The sequence below is a fragment of the Aptenodytes forsteri genome, unplaced genomic scaffold (genome assembly GCF_000699145.1).
Source record: "Aptenodytes forsteri isolate BGI_AS27 unplaced genomic scaffold, ASM69914v1 Scaffold278, whole genome shotgun sequence".
Lineage (NCBI taxonomy): Eukaryota > Metazoa > Chordata > Aves > Sphenisciformes > Spheniscidae > Aptenodytes > Aptenodytes forsteri.
In genome coordinates, this window is record NW_008795907.1 from 2,338,252 (window position 1) to 2,359,786 (window position 21,535).

A 21,535-nucleotide genomic window follows, 5' to 3' on the forward strand; every position below is an offset into this window, starting at 1 on the left:
AGCTGACCAAAACTGGCCAAAGGGATATTCCATACCATGTGACGTCATGCTCAGCATATAAAGCTGGGGGAAGAAGAAGGAAGGGGGGGACGTTTGGAGTGATGGCGTTTGTCTTCCCAAGTAACCGTTACGCGTGATGGAGCCCTGCTTTCCTGGAGATGGCTGGGCACCTGCCTGCCCATGGGAAGTAGTGAATGAATTCCTCATTTTGCTTTGCTTGTGTGAGCAGCTTTTGCTTTACCTATTAAACTGTCTTTATCTCAACCCACAAGTTTTCTCACTTTTACCCTTCTGATTCTCTCCCGTATCCCACTGTGGGGGAGTGAGTGAGCGGCTGTGTGGTGCTTAGTTGCCGGCTGAGGTTAAACCATGACAGAAGGGGCACTCCTCTGACATACTATATTCAAGACAAAGAACTTCACCATGTCATTTCTGTATCAGACCTATCCATTTGTGATTGAACTACAATGTGTTGTTCAGCTAGACATCATGATCTGAAGTGACTGGAGTGCTTATTTCATCCCTAAATAAATCACTAATTTCTTTCATTGTGCAAGTGGTGTGCGTACTTTCTCTCACTTCACTTTCATTTCCAGCTACTGGACTTTGTAGGGGGGGAACAAAGAGCCCTCGGTCAGAAATCTCCTAATGCATAGGTACTTGCGAGCTTCCTGCCTCTAATCCTACCTTGGAAAGTGACAGAGTGATGTCCTTTAATGTCTCACTGAAAAGTTTGTTGGAAAGTCCTCTGCAGAGGAGAGTGGAGGGTCCTGCTCAATGTTTCTTAAAACACTGTGTTTTAATATTGCTTTTAGTGTGACTCACCCAGGGTGAGCACCAAATATGCTAGAAAAAGATCTGTACCTCAGCAGGCTTTCAATCCAGTTATACAGGGGAAAACAGTGGTGGTAGCAAGAAATAATCAGACCAGAAAATGAAAGATGAGCAGGAGTCACAGCTCATCAGCTGCTTACTCTTCAAGCATTTTGTAGGCATTGTAAGAGAGGTAAGATTTGAGAAGCATAACAAATACAAACACAAGTTCAGAGTGTTGTTATTAGCATGTTTGTTCACAGATTGCCTCTTTCCTAATTTTGATGATCACCTTTGCAACAAAGTACAGGCTGAAAAGAACACATTAACTACACAAGCACACTAACATGTCCTAAAACTAGTGGTTTTAGGCTCAGGAAAACAAGTCAGGTGGCCAGTTCAGCAGTGTGCTCAGTGAGCAGTGGCATGCATAAAAACATAAAAAATAATCAAGAAACAACAGTCAAAATGGTCACCGTGCACTTCATGTAATTTAACTGCCCAGCTGCAACTCTGAATGTCTATTCCCATGATGGAAAGTTTGGAAGTGCCTTGAGGACAAGGAGCCAGAGTCTGACTGCAAAGCAGGGTGGATTAGGATAACTGGGGCTAGACTAGACTAGGCAGAATGGGGTTCCTCTCTACATCCTCATGAAGTTTTAAGGTATTTTGAAAATAATGAGAAAGCTCTTCTTATTTTAGCTGCCCTGATTTTAGCCCCAGGTGGTGTAAAAGCATATAGATTTTGATAACTCAAAGTAGACAATTTGTTAGATAAACCAAAAGACATCACCATGTTGTTCTCTATAGCTAATTTGGTGAAATGCAACTTAAAGGGCTTACACCATGCATCAGTTTTGGATTTGCATCAGAGCTGAATTACAGGGCCTACAGAACTTTGTTAATCTATTGGTTTACTCACCCATTTAGGAACTGAGTTATTAATGATCAGTTCACAGATTAATTTGCTGAGACAGTTAACTTTGAGACAATTAATAGCTATGAATGTAGCACAACTATTACACTGCCTTTCTTCTGAGGAACCTCTAGCACCCAAAATGCACAACTGGCCTTGCACTGTCCCTACCCTATGGCAGGGAGCACGCCAGCAGGACTCAGCCCCTCTCTGAGGGTCTGCAGTGGGGAGAGCCCTTTCTGTTCTGCCCCTGTTCCCTGTGCAGACTGAGATGTGCTGCACACACAGACTCCCCTCTCCTGCCAGGATCCCTGCAGCAGATACATAGTAGTTCCCACTGCCTCCAGCCCAGGGCAGACTGGCTGGCTCTGCAGCAGGGAACAGGAGTGCACACTGTGGATGGCTTTGCACAAGACCTGCCCCCTAACTGGCCTGAGACATAGGGACTGCTGCCAACAGCTCTGCAGATATCAGCCCCAAATCCAGCAATCTTACCCCCTTTAGGTAAATCTCAGAAAACAAGGGAGCCATCAGGAGTGTCAGTGGGAGGCAAAAGCATAAATTCTGGATTGAAACTGGTCCGAAATAATTTGACCAAGACAATACAGCAAGTCTTTGACAAAGCCAAGCCAGATGCTCTCTCTTCCTGACGTGAAGAACCCCAAACAGGACCTCTCATTTGCCCCTGCCCTGGCTTCTGCCCTCAGCATATGCATGTTCTAGATACAGGACCCAGGATGCTGCAGTTCTATAGCCCTTCTGGGACAGAGCTGCTTTCAATGAGCCATGTATTATCCATCTTTCAGCCACCGAATAGGATGCTGAAAACAGCACCCTTTTTGGAACTACCCTGCTGGCAACAGCAGCAAAGTAATTCTTTCATGTGGTCTGCTTGCACTGGGGAAAGGAAGAGAGGCAGGTATTTCACAAATCCAGCTTTTCGCTCCTATTCCTTCTATATAATGCCTTATGTCTAAATGCTACTTATGCAGAACAAAGAAGAATGGATTTTTTTCTGATTCAGCAGCCTCTCCATATGCTGTGGTACCAGGCTTGCGCTGACGTGTGCTGCCACTGCTGCTCGCCCCTAGCATGAGAGTAAGATAGCCCAGACTTGAGTGGTGTGACCCTGTTAAAGGTCAGGTGTTTGCTACAGGCACAAAAAGCAGATGAACAAAAAGATCACCTGGAAGATGAGTGACAGAAGTGACGGGCAAGTTGTCATGGGTGCCCAGCAGCAGAGCTACACCATAGCACAGTGCCCGAGGCCGCAGCTATGGGTCACAGTGCATGTCCTGCTCCAGGGCTCAGCGGCTGTACAAAGCCCAGATGAGCAGCTGTAGAAATAATTCTTAAAAAACACTCACTGTGTTTATCATCTCATTTATTCCTCCTCCCACTTCAAACACAATAGGCTCTAAGCACCCCCTGCTTTATCAGCTTTTAAACCCCCCCAACAGACAGATATTTAAGAAATATAAACCTTACTTATAACTCCTTCTATTGGCAACTAAGTGATTGAAAAAATAAATCTCCAATATTAGTTTCCTTTTTGTACACTTGTTCTCACTCAAGGGTACTTAGGAAACTATTCTATTTGTCACAGTACAGTAACCCAGCACTTTGGGAATCATAATGTATCATTTCATAGCTTTGGTGGATAAATAGCTATAATTTTCATTAGTCCTCCTTCAGTAAGCTTTCCTGTTGAAACAAGAGACAAGGCAGAGTGTGGGGTTCTCTGTCACTGAAACTATAGCTTTGTACTGCTAACTGGTAAGATATGATAAAATGACAGAAATTATAATAAAGCAAATCAACATATTACGCTGTATGCACATATTATACACTGCAGAGGAAGGGCTTCAGGTACAACAGATGCTTATGGCAACTTTGTAGCCTATTCTACCAGCTGCTCTCTGTGGAGGTCTTGAAAAGAGGAGGCCCCACCTTGCGTCTGCGGGGACAGCACCGTGGGTTCCCACCCGGAGCGGCGGCCCGCCTGTCGCAAATTTATTGCGGGAGAAAGAGCTGATCTCTCTTTCCTGTGGATGCGAGTGATGGACTGTCCGTGTGTCCGAGGGTGCAGTTATACAAGAAATGAAGAATCTGATACTCAGCTGCAGGAACCAGCAAAATGCTATTAAACCTGCGTGCTCTGAACATGGGCAAATACCCCTCTGTCAAAGAAGGACAGATGCTGTTTTCTCTAAAAGAGTAATAACGGTAGAAAAATTTCAGTATCTCAATGGCAGGAAAAATTTAGAACATTTTCATTGAGGAAAACTGCACAAACGAAAAAGAGCATTAAGGTTCACAGAAGTAACATGGAAATGAAACATTGAGTAAAACTATGAGGGCATTGTAAGTCACTTTCTGTTATGGCTCTCTTTATAAAGATTTAATATGATTTAGCCCTGCTTTCGGGGGCAGGTGGATCAGATGACCTCTGTGGGTCCCTTCCAGCCTAAGTTATTCCATGACTCTCTGAACTGGTGTTGGAGGTTTAGTTATAGGATTTTCTATGGCATCATTCACCAATGCAGAAAACAACAATTTATGCCTATACTATGCCATAACACCTATCAACCATCTGCTAGCCCTATATAAAACCACCTTGATACGAAATGTAACCCAAACCCTACAAACCCAGCAAACGTGAGAAAAATTGTTAAGTAAAGGCGTTTTCTTTCCAGACACATCTGAAAGCACAGGAAATGGATCCTTCCCCCAGCTGGAGCAGATTTCATCTCGAGCATTTGATATCTGATAGAACACTGTAACTGACAAGTTATCATGGAATAATTTTTACCACTAAATATATCTTTATAGATTTCTCAAGTCTCACTGTGTTTCTAAGGGCATTAATGCAATCTCTTAATATCTCAGCTATCTCTAAACAGAAGGCAGAAGCCCTTGATTAAGTAATTAGTTATGTCAGTAGGCAGAAGTCATCAGCAAAATCATACCTTCTTTTGGTATAAAAGAAAAAAAAAACCCAGAGAATAGATTTGTAGTAAAAATTTTAAAAATCCATTTATCATTCGTCAATATTCACCTTGGTACTTTGTATCCCTCTTGTGCAGGGGGTAAATGGCTTACAGTCCCCCTCCCCAGCACAGAAAGTACTCCCAAACTGGGGAAAAGGCCCATAAGCAGATAGCACCTCCATGCACAGACATGCTGCAACTTTCATTGATTCTCCTGTGGGACAGGGGACAATATGCCCCTCTCTCCCTGCAGAGAGTGACAATCCAGAAACTTTGCGAGACTGTATGGTTGTGTTTACCTAATTAACTTATCCTTGGCTAGAAGGGAAGATGTAGTCTGGCTTCAAAATCTGTTATAAATTCTCAGCAGGGTAACAGAACCCAGAAAATGCATTGATCTGTCAGACCACATTCACAGAAAGGGGGATCATTGAATGTTTCCTTCTGCTAAGGAATTCACTGAGAAGAAATATAGCTAACCTTCATGGCTTTTTCCATTCACTTATAAAAAGCACAATAACCACATCTTAAAGGCTGAATCATTGTGAGAACAATCTTGAGAACTAATAACATGAAAGCCAGTATTGATGAGACTGGGGTGAGAGAACAGCTATGCAGCTGCTTTTCCCATAAACACAGCGAATGGGAAGCTGCTCATTTCCTTGTGGGCCAAAAAAGATGCTCAGAGGATGTAAATTCCACCTGTTTGAAATCAGAACCAGATCACATTGGTTTACAATCCCTTTCTCTGCTTTCAGAGTGATTACTGTAGCAGTATCATATCACTTTTATGTGATGTCAGTTTTATTTCCAACTACTTTACATAATCACACTTGATAATTCATTACATATTATTTTGACTCAGTGCATACACTCTCACACTGTGAACATAGCACATACTTGCAGAAGCAGATCTCCACCTTCCCCTCTGCTATGTGCTTTTCTTACTTGGCATTATATAGGCTATGACTAGGTTGTTCTCTAAATGCACATCATTCGGTTCCTGGCCCTACACATTGATGATGGGTTTGTGCTTTAACATGGCTGCTGCTAAATAAAGCTTTGGTTTGTCTGAAATAGGCTGTATCTAGTAGGTAGATGATCTGTGCTCTGCCAATGCTATTTTGTAGTCAAAGAAAACCTACTTAGTATCAGGGTTACATACAGCTGGACAGTGAACGGTTTTATAAATCTGATAATGTTCCTCACACAGCATTGTCAAAGAGAAAGTAATATAATAATAATAGGCAAGCGTGCTGATCCAAACCTCACTGATATTCCTAAAGTGTGCGGCCTATTTAGTGGTTTTCAATTGTGTCTTTACTATTATCACCATGTGACAAGAGAGAGAATAGACCTTTCTCCTCTTCAGCAAGCAAACCAGCCATGCTCTGCAGCCAGCTGATGAAACCTTAGAGCCAATAATAAACTTCATGGTCTAGTAAACCTCTGCTGCTCACCTTGACAAAGGAATCCTTGGTGAAGCAGTATGGCCTGTGCCATAGGGGAAGTTGAAAGTAAATATTAATGACTCCATCTGGCCTTAAAACTTTGCACTGGGTGGGTTTCCTTTTCCTTTTCCTGGACTAACACTGCCCAGATAAATGGAACTCCTTCAAGCAGCCTTTTATAGAGGTCATGATGAGATGTTCAAGAGTACCTCGGGTTCTACAAAGACCCCTTTTTCTACTGTAAAGATTATCAACACAGTAAAAAAATAAAAGACAGGACTGAAATAAATGTTTGTGTAAATTCTGTACATAAGATATTTTCACTATGGTTGTGGAATAGCTTTAGAATCAGTTTCAAAGGAACATAAAATGGCTTTGTAATTACAAAATAGATTCGGAATGATTGAAGTCAAGTACATTTTCTGAAAAGCATCCTAAAAATGTCTTGGCATTACAGAGCCTTGGATGTTTGTTTTATGTTCTATCTTGGGAGCAGATAAAATCTGCTTTTTTTCTAGATATTAATGTTTGCTATAAAGCGTAATGAGAAAGTTAGCTGGATGTAGCAGAGAAAGTCTCCTCATGCTCATAAAAAAATGTTCTGAGCAGCAGGCTACCTTCCTGGTTAAAGAGCTGCTGGGCAAGTAGTGCCACAGCAACTGAGGGGAAGCAGGTGCCTGGGAATACAGCTTTGGGATTCAGGGAGGCAAAGAAGCAATCCTTTTGCTACATAGGCCCTTGGGTTGTGCAGCAGGCCTGGAGATACAATCTCAGCCTGTGGTGCTGCTCACCAATGCCAGGAGCACACAGGGGCAAACACAGAGCAAGTGGGTAGCGAGGGACCACTTACCAAGAGCAAACATGTCACGTCATGCCGGAGTGCTGCCTCTGCCTGCTCTAACTGCCTGGTGAAGCTGCCTCAGGCACACAAGCTGCGACTGCAAAGCGAGTCTGAAGAAGGGAGTAGATGGGAACTGGGTGAATGAAGAACCATGAAAAGGAGTGAAGAAGGTATTTGTGCCACGTTAACTTCTGTGATCTGAACGGCTCTCAGGTAGTGCCTGTCCCTCCTTCAACTCCAGAGGGAACATCCACTGCTAACCGTAACTGCACCAAACTGTACTTCAGTTAGATGTCTAAAGCTAATGGTATAAACACCCTCTTCATCCCACTCCTACGCTGAGTGGCCTAAATTACGCTGCTGTAGTAAATAACAAGGCAGCTGCAATGCAATCACTTCCTCACTCCTCACAATTCTGCAGATCTATGCCTTCGCTCTTCACCAATTAATTCCTGCCCTCGTTCAGCCAACAAGTTCTTTCTTCCATTCAGGAAGAATTTGCAACATCCATGTCTTGGTCATCTGAACTGAATTACTTCGGACAGCTAATAGGACAACTGGGAAAGTCCAAGCTCCATGCCATGAAATATTTCCATCTGTTTCAGGGAAGACAGCCCATTCATTGGATCTTGGTCTCAGTGATTTTATTAATCGGACTCTGGGGGGCACTAGGATGTCATGATGAAAGACATGGGATAGAATCAGTGCCGTTTCCCACACTCATATTTGCAGCTATTTGGAGTCTGAATGTAAAATCAGGGCCAACAGTGATTAAGTTTCAGATGAGCCTCATCACGCTTCAGAATTCCCCTACTTCCACTTTTACAAACTCCCTCTGGACCTCTTCAGCTAGGAAACCAGCACAGAGATCTCAGGAGAAAATGCTTATCTTCAGTTCTGAAACTGAATATGCAACATGAAACTGCAATGTGCTAAATACTTAAAAAGTCCTACACCCTCAGCTGGTGTAGCAGGAGTATGGACATGGGCTGATGTACTGAATTTCAGAGCTGCTCCCTGTGTACTGCTTTCCCCTTCTCCCCGTCCTTCACAGTATATTAGTTCACCTCTTGATCCCAAATAAACCTAGAGAACACAGGGACATGAGCAGGTTGCTGTTTTTTTCCCCATGACTTCTGCTCATCCGTGTCTTTTCTTTCCTCAGAAGCACAGGGTGGGGTTCATGTTCGTTGTCTTGCTCTTCTCTGTAGTCATCTCAGCTTACAAGGACAAACCAATATCCAAAACAATTATTAATTGCAATGAGAAAATTGCTCCTAAAGAGAAGTTAAGATGATAATGGCAGTAAAAGTATGATTTGAGGTAGTGCAGGGAAGTCTTCTAGAATGTCAGTTGCCTGGAACACTCACATAGTCATTCTCCCTGTTTGTAACAGTAACTAAGAACCATTACCATAAAAATAGCAATAATAAATAACAATAATAAATAACTCCAATTGCAAAATTCACATTTCAGCCTGCTACTTATATGAATTATATGATATCATCTCCTCTCCCTGACCGTCTAATACGGTTAGCCAAAATGGCAAGAACGGCAAATATTATCATCAAGCATGCGACTTGCAATTTAAGCAATAAAACCATCTCCATGTAACTCCCTATCATGTAAGGCAAAAATATCACAGAATTTGCGGAATTTGTCTAGACACGGAATATTTCAAATGACAATTGCCTGCTAGCAGTCTCAAGACCAAACAATTACACTGAAATATGTTTAAATAAATCATACTTCTGCTTAAATGTACAGATTTTCAAGGAACACTGAAAACCAGGAAAATCTCTTCAAATTAATCACTGCAAATTATTCAGTCAGTTACAATTCTAGTCATCTGTGCTTCGGAGAATAAAAAGCATGCAATTTATTTGTCTGACTCTCACAAAGTGTCCACCCATTCCTTTAAGCTCTATTTTCACCATGCTTTATGAGGCCTGTTAGACAGCTCTACAAAAGCATATTAACAACAAACTGAGCTTCCCAAAGTACACTGGGCAGAAACTAGAACTTCTAGGTGAAACCCCCAAGAGTGAATATTTTTTGGCATCTTTGATAATTACAGTCCCTATTGTCTTTAATTTCTAGATTAAAAGCAGAAGGAGGTGGGGAAAGAAAATCCTTTTTCACAGACTGATATTGTCATCTGAGGATATTATCTAACTATAATTTATGCTTTAAAGCACTTCAAAAGGAACTGATATTTTTATAGATGCCTGAACTCATAATCTGTACAGCTGCCAGCTGTTAATACTCAGGAGAAATAGAAATTCAGTTACTTAAGACCACAAGGAAACAAAACCAAAAATCCAACATACAAAGCACACAAAGAGAATTCTAATTTGACCTTTGTCTTTAATCCAAAGTCAGAAACTGTTTGCCTGAAAACATGGTAATTGCAAGATTCAAGTCAATCCCACTTGGAGGCTGTGAAAGCTGATGTGTATCTGAACCTAAGTTAAGTACAGACAAACCCAGTGTACAAACACCTACCTTCACAAGCCTTATAATAACCTTTATTTTGGAAAAGAATCAATAGCCTGTACTTCTATCACAATAGTGCAAATGAACCAGCCAGAGCATATGTATGCTCATGCACATCTATACAAGCACTGTCACCATAAAAGGCTTCAATGCACATTATTCAGTCCTTGCTTTTGATACACAAGAAGCTGTCACTCTTATTGTCACTTTTGCATGGCACTCTCTGGAGCTATTTTGATGGGCCTTGAACTAAATAGTCTTAGAAGCTCTATCAAAAGCCATATTTTGCTGCCCTTTGCTTTCCTGGATAGTACAGCTCACCTCAAATTATCATGCAAACAAAAGGGGTTTCTTAGAGGTTACTGTGTTAGTCTATATGGGAAAGAATGACAGAGCTTTGTCTACAGAGGGAATCCAATGCTGCACCCTGCGGCTGTTGCTGTAAGAAGAAAGAAGGCTTTGTCCATCGTCCCACTGTGCTTTGTCAAGTGCTATGGGGTGTCCAGATGCAACTGACTTTTCCAAGACTTTATCTTAAGATTTATCCATTGCTGCTATCCTTTTTGTGAGAGCAGCTTAAACTCAACTGGTCTTGAAGGACCTACCCACTAAAGGAACAAAAGCAAGCAAGCTCCTCCACCTGCAGGCCACTACGCACCTACCCCTTACCTGGTCCACATTTTTCTGAGCCTTCCTGTTTCTTCCCCCAAGGATGATGCAAAGTCCAAGTACCATATTTGTCTTGAAACCCCTCAGCTCAATACCTCTCATTTTTTTTTTCTAGTACCCTTGAGAGAAAAATTTCTTACACCCAAACACCACCGCTCTTCAGCAAGTCCAAGCAGTAACTGCCAAGAGAAACAACATTCTCCCAACAACTGCCATTCCCCATGCTGGACCCACAGTTCAGACATCCACTGCCAATCAATTCAGCAAGAAACCTGACTGAAACAAAGTGCTCGTGCTTTCCATGTCCAAGCACCTACCATCCAAAGGCACCTCACCTGAGGGGCCGTTCCACCCAGCTCGCCTTTCCTCCTCCTCAGAGTGAGTAGTGAAAACAGTGAATCCAGAAACCTTGGTCTGATTTTCCAGGTTGCCCTCTGCTTCCCACTACAAGAGTATCGATTTGCTCATGAACATGACATTTTAGAGGTAACCTGCACACAAGCAAACAACAAGCAGGTCCTGGGCACAAAGCATTGGAGGGCCCTGTCGGATAAACTGCTCCCCACCTTCCTCTGCTGCAGCTGCTGAGAAACACCAGCCACAGAATTCCAGTTTTAATCATGGTTTTGTTCACTCTCCACAGAGCAGTAATAAAAGGTTCTACGCGGGGGGGGGAGGGGGCGCGGGGAGAGAAATACCGCAACTAGTCATTCCCACCAGCCATACATCTGGCCCTTAATTACCCTATGGTATTTATATAATCAAAAAAATATTCAACTTGTATGACTGATCATGTTGAAGTAGTGGAACGCATTAGCAAATAAATAGCAAAACACACAAATTTGTCAACAGATGGATTACAACCCAATGTAATTAAATGCAAAATAGTTCTGCTTTTAAAGCAATTGCTCATAAATTAGCCTGTCAGCAAATGTATGCAACTAATTGCATGAAAAAAATTAGGCCATAAGACAATATTATCTGCACATAGTCTTTCCAAACAATGTAGAAATGATTGGGTACATTATTAATTGAAAAGAAGTCAAACTACATTAGTTTAATTGCTCTTTTTTGTGCAAACCTATTAGAATAATTTATACCATATTTACTCCTTTTTACATTTGATGATAGGTATTTAACTCTTGTTTGTAGACTAACAATAATGATTTCACCTTGTTCTCAGCTTAATAAATGCAATAAGGATGCTATGTTTGTCCATGGCAATGGTGAACTAAGACTTGTGTCCCAAGAGGGTTTAAGCAGAATGACAACTGAAGCTGTCCTTGGAGATACAGTCCTTTCTAAATGAACCAGAGGCTGTTGTGGAAATCAAAGGTTGCAAGAAAAGTTTGTTTGCAGAAAGGAAAGAATAAGGAACTGTAAAGTATGTTCTAAAAAACGTGTATCCACAGTGACACTGACAGCCCTGACCAAAGCCAATTCAGAGCTGTTAGCTTTCACATTCGGAGCCTGGCTCTGAGACACCTAATTAAAGGTTTAATCCCGTGATTTTCAGCCTAGGATCTACCAAGGCTCTATGGGCTACTGATCAAGAACCTATGAAAGGCCATGCAGAAAAGCAAGCCTGTTCCCTCATACTTGCTGTGCAGGATTTGGCATTTCTGTTTGGGTTTATGAACCCCTGCTATTTTCCCGAAATGGCTGAAAAACCACTCATGGCCCAAGGCTGACAGTCATGAACACAAAGATCGCATTGATTTCAGGAAGCTTTGCTTAAGTTCTGTAATCAAGAGAGATATATACTGAGCTTAATTCAGGTCTACTACTGGTATAAATGGGGAGAGCCTCTGCTGACATCAGAGAAACTACTCTGAAAGGAAGATCACGGCTGTGATGCATTTCATGTATCTAATCAAAACATCTGCAATTTGAGTATGGGTAATGAACTGCTCACAGACAATTGGTGAACTAAGAATCATCCACGTAAATTAGTCAGTGACTAATTTTGACTAATGAATACATTTGAGAAAAAATGAAAGCTATTTACTTTACATATATTAAGCTTTTTTTCTTCTCCTTTCTCTACGTGAATTAAAACTGGCAGAGAAGTAAGAGAAAACAGAATTGCATGCAGAAATTATCAGTTTGGTGGCAGAAACACAAATCCCTCCAAAAAACTCACAAGTGAGCAAACCTGTCAACTGAACCAAAATGAAAATACTGATGATCCAACAGCAGTTCTTACCCACCTGTGTTGGACATTTTTCCCAAAGCAATGGATACAAGGGGCTCCCAAAGCAGAGCCTTGCCTGTCAGCAAGCAGCTTGGCAGTCAGACAACTGCCTGGGGACATGGAGAATCTGGATTCAAATTCATCACCTTGTTCCGTATTGAGAATGAAGCCTTAATCATTAGGCCACAGAATATCCACAGTCGAGTTAATCACCTCTCTTATTGATGGTATTTCCTCACATATGGAGTTACTTTAAATTCGTTGGATGAGAAAGACGAAAAAGTGAGAATGGTTCTGTTGTAACCTTGGGTTCAGTCACCTGGGACATGCAGGCTGCAGTCTTCAGACCAGTGGATATTTAATAACAGTACATAAAGTAGAACAGCTTCTTTACATCAGCCTGAGAGCTCCTCCACCCTGAGCCCCTGGCCCATGGACTGGGTTTTAGCTCCTTACAGCAGAGTGTTGCTACTTAAAAGGGCACAATGACACCCTTCATCTTAATATCTCACCCTGAAAAACAAATATAAAATAACATCGTTGGTCAGTATTTGCAGGTAGTTTCAGGGCGCCACAAGCCACGTTCTGGATGCAGGGGTGAAGTCTTCCCAATCTCCAGAGAATAAAATTTGGTTCTTGATTGAATGTTTTAGCAGATGAAATCCAATGAAGTCTGACATAAGTCAGTAATGAAGAAGTGTTTTTAGCGTATATTAAAAAGCTGACATTTATGGATAACCCTCCAGAAGAGGCTGATAAAATAACCACAGGGGAAAGAGGCTTGTCATTCTTTGTGTCTCTGATCTAGGACTCTTCTTTGAGATCTGTTTTTGCCTTCAAGGAAGGAGAGTACACATGAAATGAGGAAGCTTATTGGTGTCTCCGCTGTAGGGTTTAGTACACAAGCACACAAGTATTTGAGCTTATTGCAAATGAGCAACAGCATGGCTTGTGAAATGGGTGGAGGAGAATGTGCCTTTCACCCATAATAAGGTGAACTTCCTGTTTTTAAAATTGGAAGTAATTTATCAGCAGAGAATAAAATCACATTGGTCTCCACATCTCGGGCTCGCAACCTTTTTGTACATGGATCCAAAGCTGTGTACCTTTACGCGCAAGGGACACTCCGTTGCCAAACCTGTGGGAATCACTTGATGTGACGGAGACTGCTGAAAATGCAGCTACTGCTTTGAATAAGTGGGCACCACAGGATCCCTGAAGACACACTTAAGTTTCCGTATACCCATCTGGGATTTAATAGAAGCAATTCTTGTGCTGCCTATAGCAGATTCAGGGGGATCTGGAACTGTTACAAAACCACTTACAACCCACCCATTTATACTCTAGAATCTTGCTCTTTGTCACAAGAGAGGAGTTCTCTCAAAATTTGGACTTCCCAGGAGGAAGAAAACAGGGTTAAGATTTCCTCCTTCTACTCTGCAGGTTTGGAAGATACAGCTTGATAGTGATGGATCAAGATAACATTAATAAATAAACCAGTAAATTAACCAAGTCTTTGGTATTGCAAAGATTGTTTCCACTTTTCTTACATTATGTTTCCTAAGTAGTTTTGGAAAGAGACAAAATCAAGGCTATTAAGAAGAATCCCTTGATTCAAACCATGCAGGGGAAATGGATAAACTGAGCCAAAAGAAAAGTGAAAATAAGAGTAGCAAATTTGAGCTCTTTGCTCCTGGGCTTGTTAGTTTAGACCATTATTCCCAGCACAGGATTCACCTTCAAAATCCTTATTTCATGCTGCTGGAATTACTGGTTGCAGTTTTTTCAAAGTGAGCGTTTGCTCCTGAGAAATTTGCATTATATGAGGTTTGGGAACATGATTGGATATTTAATTTAGCTACTCAGCAGCTCTTTCAGCCAATCTCCTATTTCCTCCAGACCTGCAAGGTTAGGAAGAGCAGATCAGGCAGACATGGAGCAGCGTCCAGCACCCCTGCCTTCTCAGACCATTGGGGAAAGTTAAGACTACAGGGTGGTGGGTATAGGGCCATTTGCATGGTGTGCACTGGTGGAATCCCCCAGAAATGCTCCGGCTTTACCACTAATGGCACTGCTAAGAAGGGGAAAAAGATAAAATGCACTGGAGAGAAGCTTCTGTGACCATTTACAGTATACAGAACATTTACAAAGTTTTTTGCTTAGGGCATATCCTGTTGTGAAGTATTAAGGGTTCCTAATGTCTTGAAGGAGCAAGCATCTTAGGATGCCTGTTGATTAGGGAAAGCAAGTAGCAGAACAGCAGAGACTTCAACAGCCTTGGTAAACACCTGCATCCGAGAGAGAGAGGAATTTCACAACATGTAAGGTATCTGATGAGGCAAAGTTAGACCCTACCTAAAGAATTCTAATGTATTCAGCAAGAGAAAAATAGGACAGTGTTGTATTATTCCTGGATTGATAATCAACTCAGCTTTCTTCCCTGATTGCAAGATTTGCTTCACAAGGCTTGCTAAACTTTTACAAGAAATGCCACAAAGCTGACAAGCATTTCCAGATCATGGTGAAAAGAACTGCTATTAATTATTTGTAATACTGTAGGGCCCAGGAGCCATGGTGATAGACCAGGAACACACAGAGCTATGTGCTGCACAGACAGAGCAGAGACAAGCTCTTCCCCCACATGCTTACAGACAAACAGGACACCAGTGCCTGAAGGCAAAAAGGTAGCCAAGGAAGCAAGGACATAACACAGTAGTGGTGTTAGCAGAAGTAAGAAATTTCATTAAAAAAATCTAGCAAAAAAAGGTTTAAGCAGGGAATGGCAGAAAGGAGAATGGCACGACCTGTGGGAAGGTCCTTTCCACCGTCTTAACAGCATAAGAGAAGTGATAATGGGGACATGAAGAGATCAGGCAGGGCCTTTAAAGTAAAGGCAAACAGTTAATGCTGGTGGTGGTAAAAAAAAGGAACAAGCAGAAGGACACAGAGAGAAGTTACACAGCTGAACCAGCTGGCAAATGACACTGGAGGAAGCACTTCAGTGAGCTGCAAGTAGGAACCTCTGTTAAAGTCAGAGAAGATCATGCTGTAGGAATTTGGTTGGTGAAGACCTTTTGAGAGCCAGAGGTATAGTGGAAAGATGCTACACTTCAGGCTGGAGTATGAATCAGCTGTAGCACAGACATTAAGATTTAGAGAAGAGACGGTGAGAGACAGTGCCCAAATTATGGACCCAAGTGTCAGGGAGAATGCTGGTACTTCCCATCTTGACTGCCAAAGGGCAGATGGGAGAGTGCTTGTATTATTCTTAGTATGACACTTCCTTTCTGTACTTTAAGACGAGTAATCTGGATGCATGCGCTTAAAAAAAAAAAAAAAAAAAAAAAAGATTTGCCAATGTGGGCGGATAAACCTGACATTATTAAAATGAATCCATTAACTAAGATGCTTTATAAACTCCAGATGATCTCTCTCCTATTATCCTGTAAGGAGATTAAAATTTTTCATTGTTGCTTTTATGCAATTTCTTTGTAAAGGGAAATAGCTCAAGGTTAAATTGAAAAGCCTTTTCCATACAATAAAGAGGCCATATTAATTCTCCCTCATCTTGGAGAAAATATATGGCCTTGTGAGATATAAAGGCTGTAAGCGTGCTTCTTTCTAGCCTCCTTGCTGATCTGTTTAATAATGGAACAGTGCCTCAGTTAGCCATCTGCTTTACTGCAGTGCTCTGGTAGGGAGCAAGACTGCCCACGTCACTTCCAATCAGTTAAGTTCAATCCGAACAGGATAAAAGTTTGCAAAATACATTTTAAATCCCAGGAACAAGCAGTTAAGCCCCCTCTTGCAAATTAGGTGTTCACTGACTCTGATCTTCCTTTTAATTTACTGCCTCCAAGAAAGGAAATAGAAAATAAGAACAATGTCTCATTCATGTGTCCTGGTTTCGGCAGGGATAGAGTTAATTTCCTTCCTAGTAGCTGGTACAGTGCTGTGTTTTGGATTTAGGGTGAGAACAATGTTGATAACACACCGATGTTTTAGTTGTTGCTAGGTAGTGTTTACACTAGTCAAGGACTTTTCAGCTTCCCATGCTCTGCCAACTGAGAAGGCTGGAGGTGCACAAGGAGCTGGGAGGGGGCACAGCCAGGACAGCTGACCCAAACTGGCCAAAGGGACATTCCATACCATGTGACGTCATGCTCAGCATATAAAGCTGGGGGAAGAAGAAGGAAGGGGGGGATGTTCGGAGTGATGGCGTTTGTCTTCCCAAGTAACCGTTATGCGTGATGGAGCCCTGCTTTCCTGGAGATGGCTGAACACCTGCCTGCCGATGGGAAGGAGTGAATGAATTCCTTGTTTTGCTTTGCTTGCGTGTGCAGTTTTTGCTTTACCTATTAAACTGTCTTTATCTCAACCCACGAGTTTTCTCACTTTTACTCTTCTGATTCTCTCCCCTATCCCACTGGGGGGGAGTGAGCGAGTGGCTGCGTGGTGCTCAGTTGCCGACTGAGGTTAAACCACAACATCACGGCAGCAGTTTACAGCAAGAATATGGGGACTTAGCCAAAGTAGTACAATTAGCAACCATGCCAGAAAGTTAAATTTTGGCCTGTTGTGCACAAACTCTGCATTGGATTTAAGCATATATATGCAAATGTGTGTGTGAGTATACATATATATACACACACACATATAACCTCCCACCTGATGATACAGCTGCAATAGAAATTCTTAAAAGTTCCTCCGTATTAGCAACGGGTATGGCTCTACCCTGACCTGGATAGATAAACTTCCGGGCTTCCCAGATTCTTTAATTAATATTTCCCTTTGGCCTTCCCAAGAGCTGATTTAAGACCAGCTTTTCTCTGGGCACACACTGCTGCATTCCCATACCATCGTTTATGGGTGTCTCAACTTTCTCTGCTTCCCAGTTGCTCAGCGCATGCCCAGCTCTCCTCTGCTCATGCCCTCTCTTCCAAGGGTACAGCCAGCTCCACTACCCTGGCTAATGCTTGGTGCTACAAGACTTCCACAAGTGAATTGATTAGCATAGAATGAGCTGTATAATCAGTGTTGATTTTCATACCACATATGCTAGCCAAAGACCAGCTTGGAGCGCATGCAGTAGGTTTTTTGAGTGAAACAGCAGTGGTGCCGGCACAGACAGGCTGTACAGCACACGCACGGTCAAGAAGACTCACCCCAGAGGTACTGTGTCTCCCATCTTTCCATGGAAAGATAGAGTCTTGGAAAATCTGTATGCATGGCAGCCCTCACTGTTGGTGAGCTCAGCAGCTAAGGTGTTACCTGGTGGCCAGCCCTTTGTCCTGAACTCTACCGGCACATTTCAGCGTGATTTGGGATATGAACGCAAGTGAATACCCCCCAGGAGCAGGCATGGCCTCCAAGGTAATTGGTCTGTTTTAACTGAGATGGGCTTACCTCTCTCCGTAGGTAGGAGCACACTGCTCCAGCGCCACTGTACATTTCTGAAATGCTCTTGATAGCTTTGAAGTGCGTGAACAGAAGGGGAGAGCACATCCACTGTACATAGTGCACTAATGGCCCATGGCTGTCACCACGGACAAATCTTTCCTGCTTCTTTCAGTGGGATGAGTAGAGTTTATGTGGAATGCAAGTTTCCATTAACAGCCAAGGTAAGTGAACATCAGGAAATTATACGAAGCATCAGTTTCATGAGCTGAAATATTTGTTACTTCCACCCACACAACTGAAGGCATTATTTTAAGAAAGTGTTTAAATTCTTCTTAAACTTTATTCTTGTTAGATCAAAAGAAAGAATCAACTAGAAACTCTCCCCTCCCCCCAATTCTAGTAAGAACTCGACTCTCCAGGGTGCTTTTTAGAGGTTTTTGATGGATAGCTTAACTCCTAATTGTCTGTTCAAAGCCTCTGCTGTTTCTAAAGTTTACTCTATCAGAGTTGTAGCCAGGCGTGGTGGTGTCTGGGGCAAATGCCTGTCCCCAGGACTCTCAGGACACCAAGTCTCCAGGCCAGGCAGACACAGCAAGCAACCACCAACCCAGACCTGGCACCCCCCACCTGCCCACCCCTCCCAGGAATTCTGCTCCAGCTCCTGCCATCACCCTCCACCTGAAGGGAGCAGAAACAGTCCAAGAGAGTTGCTCGTGTTTTACAGGGGATGTTCACTCCTGATGGGGGGCATGGAGGAACTGACCAGGCAGAATACATGAGGGCAAAAAGGAAGATAAACGCAGTTCTTCCCAATCTTCCTCTTTCACCAGCAGGTAAAAGGGCACCTGAAACTTCTCCATCCTTCCCCCCTCCCCATCAGTCTGCTGTATATTGTTTTAAGTATCTATGTTTCTATGATTCTATTCTATGAAATCAGGTTTGCTATTTATTCCTGACACCACAAATAGTCCATACTTGCTCTGGTCAGTTACAAAAATGTATTTTCATTAAAAAACACAAAATCCCAAAACAAAATTGCTAAGGTCACCAAGTGAAATAACACAGTTACTTATCAAATGATTTATAAAAATCAGACTCTGAAAACCAAAACTGGTTAAAAAAAAAAGATTCTGACACTTGCCATGACTCTCTGCAGAAAGCCAGAGTTATTTTACTGAGCTATTTTTTGTAAGTATTTGATCTGAAGACGTACCAGTTTGGGAAACATGAAAGAGTAACCTGCCATCTGAACTAGTGGGGAAAAAAAAGCATTAGAGAAAAATTAAGTTGAAAGCCTTTGCATGAATTGCCAAATGTCATACAAATATTCTTTTTCACTTACAGAACAAATAAATGTGGAAATCTTCTGCCTAAAGATGTCTTCCAAGACTCCTATCTCTTCAACACAGGAGCTGCCTATTCAGGAGAATTCAGAGTCCAGCTCCTCCTGCCTATGAATCAAAAAACTTCTCTGAAATTAGCAGGAATTATTTGTCATTTAGCTCTACTTCTTGGCGGGAATCACTGGCATGCTTCTGATTCCATGTGCATCGGTCTTGCACATATGCTGTCAAAAAAAGTTGGTCTAGGAGGATCTAGGAGCATGACACACAACTTCTCTAGGCAGATGCTTGTTGATTTTGGATTTCCACACAATGCCACCCCTGAGTGCTGCTCCCCCTTACTGTCTATCAGTGAAAAGGGAGTGGGTAACTCTCTGTGACAAAGGGGTCTGTTTTTAAAAAAGCTGAAAAGGTCTGAACAAAACGTCCCTTGATTTGAATCTCTGATTCATTCAAAGGTGCTCATATAAACTGACCAACTATTTACACAAATAATGGTAAATTGTTTAAATCATTCCTAACCAATGTCTATTGATTTAGAAGACCTTTCTCCATGATCATACAGAGCTGTGGAGCAAACCTTCATTAACAAGTAAGGTAAGAACATATTGCATCTAATCTAAGGATTAAAACTTCACCCCAAATCAAAACTAAGTCTGACTTGAATCTTTGGGATTTGAAAGAGCTTGGGTAGTCCCCTTCACCTCCTGTATCTCACCTGCATGCATCCCTGGAGCTCAGGGTTTCAAAATACAAACACAGCAAAAACCAGGTATGTAGGAAGGAAAAAAGGAACTTTGTCAGTCTAGAAAAAAATGTAATCCTGCAACACGGGCAACATATCCTTTCCTCTCAGTAAAGTTTCAGTAAGTATTCAAATGTCTGGTGCTTTTTCAAATCTGGTCTTTTGAGACAGCGTTCTGCAACTTCTTCTTGTTGAGTCCAAAGGAGGGGAATGAAGCTGCGCCTGGCCTGGCAGCCTGCCTGAGCACACACAGTTACAGAAGCAGGGGGTTGATGCTCGCCTGCCACAAATAAAATTAAGTCTTCAATCTTTTTTCGCAATTTGAAACTGAAAACCCCAGTCAATAATACTCATAGTCTTCCTTGAGCTACAACCAAAGAGCATAGGCCAAAAACTCTGTTACTTTTTTTTTTTTCCTCTTCCCCATAGCAATTCTTCTAAAAATTCAATCTAGCAGTTCAAGCTTAATTGCTCACTTAGAGACAATCCAAACCTCTAGGAGCCCTGTCTGACTGAAGGTTTTTAAGCAACTTTGATGTTTTTGTAGCATCAATGCTCAGAGGCACATTTTCAAAAATTTATCCAGACTCTGTCTCTTCATATGCAAACAACTGGACATTAATAATCTAGCAGTAAAATTTAAGACATTTGCATAGTTTGGAAAATAATGAAGCCTTTTACTATTTAAGATATCTGTTCCTATCTAAGTTATTAGACTCCAAGGATCCATACATAAAATCAATCTTAATTGTCCAGAGCCAGCTATCAGTTGGATTTAGGAATACCTCATTCTAATTTATTGCAAGTAACAGACACAGAGCAAGCAACAAATACCCCTACCAAAAGCACATATTATGTTCTGCTCCCAAGCTGTTATTTTTCTAGGCTCAGACACATTCTTTTAATGAGATACTCTCCACATGGGTTATCAGAATGCCTGTCCAACCCTAACTCAAAGAACTTGCTACCAACCCAATTGATATCTGTGCTTAAGAGCAACCTTGAACTTGGAGGGGATACAGAAGTCCCACTGATTTCAACAGACAGGAAAGCTGTAGCAACATGAAGTGCAGAAGTATCCCAGACCCCACAAAGCCTAGTAAGGGAAGCACAGCTTTGCATTCATCTATCTTGGATGCCTCTAGTGTGGATCCATTTGCACAGTGCTTTGCTCAATGATGCTACAATTGCCCTTCTACCCCTAGGACAGCAATTCCCCAGCTTCCCTCCTCCGGCCGTCTGCTTTTGGGCTCACAATTCCCTTTCTAAGTCCACTTTCCACAGTGAATTTTTGACACCACTTCCTAGCACCATGACCCTGTTCAGGCTCGCAGTCCTTGCTGGTGGGAACCACTGCCCAGATCCACACCAGGACAAAGGTGATCAAGCCTCATGTATTGGCAAATGTTCATGCCAGAACTACAGTCTTTAAAAAGAGCTACTAAGTTGCAGCTGACTCCTGGGCTAACAACATCTCTATCTCCTAAATATCAGCAGTGCAGTCATGTCTCTGGATGATGCTGCAAGGCAATTAAGAGTGCCCTGTAGGTCTAGAGCTACTTTTATTTCACCTGATGTGTTCAGACCACTGATCTGGGATGGAATGGAAGTTCCAGTGCTATCACTAGTCACGTATGAAAGGAAGCTCTGACCTATTTTTTCACCACTCTAGTTTTA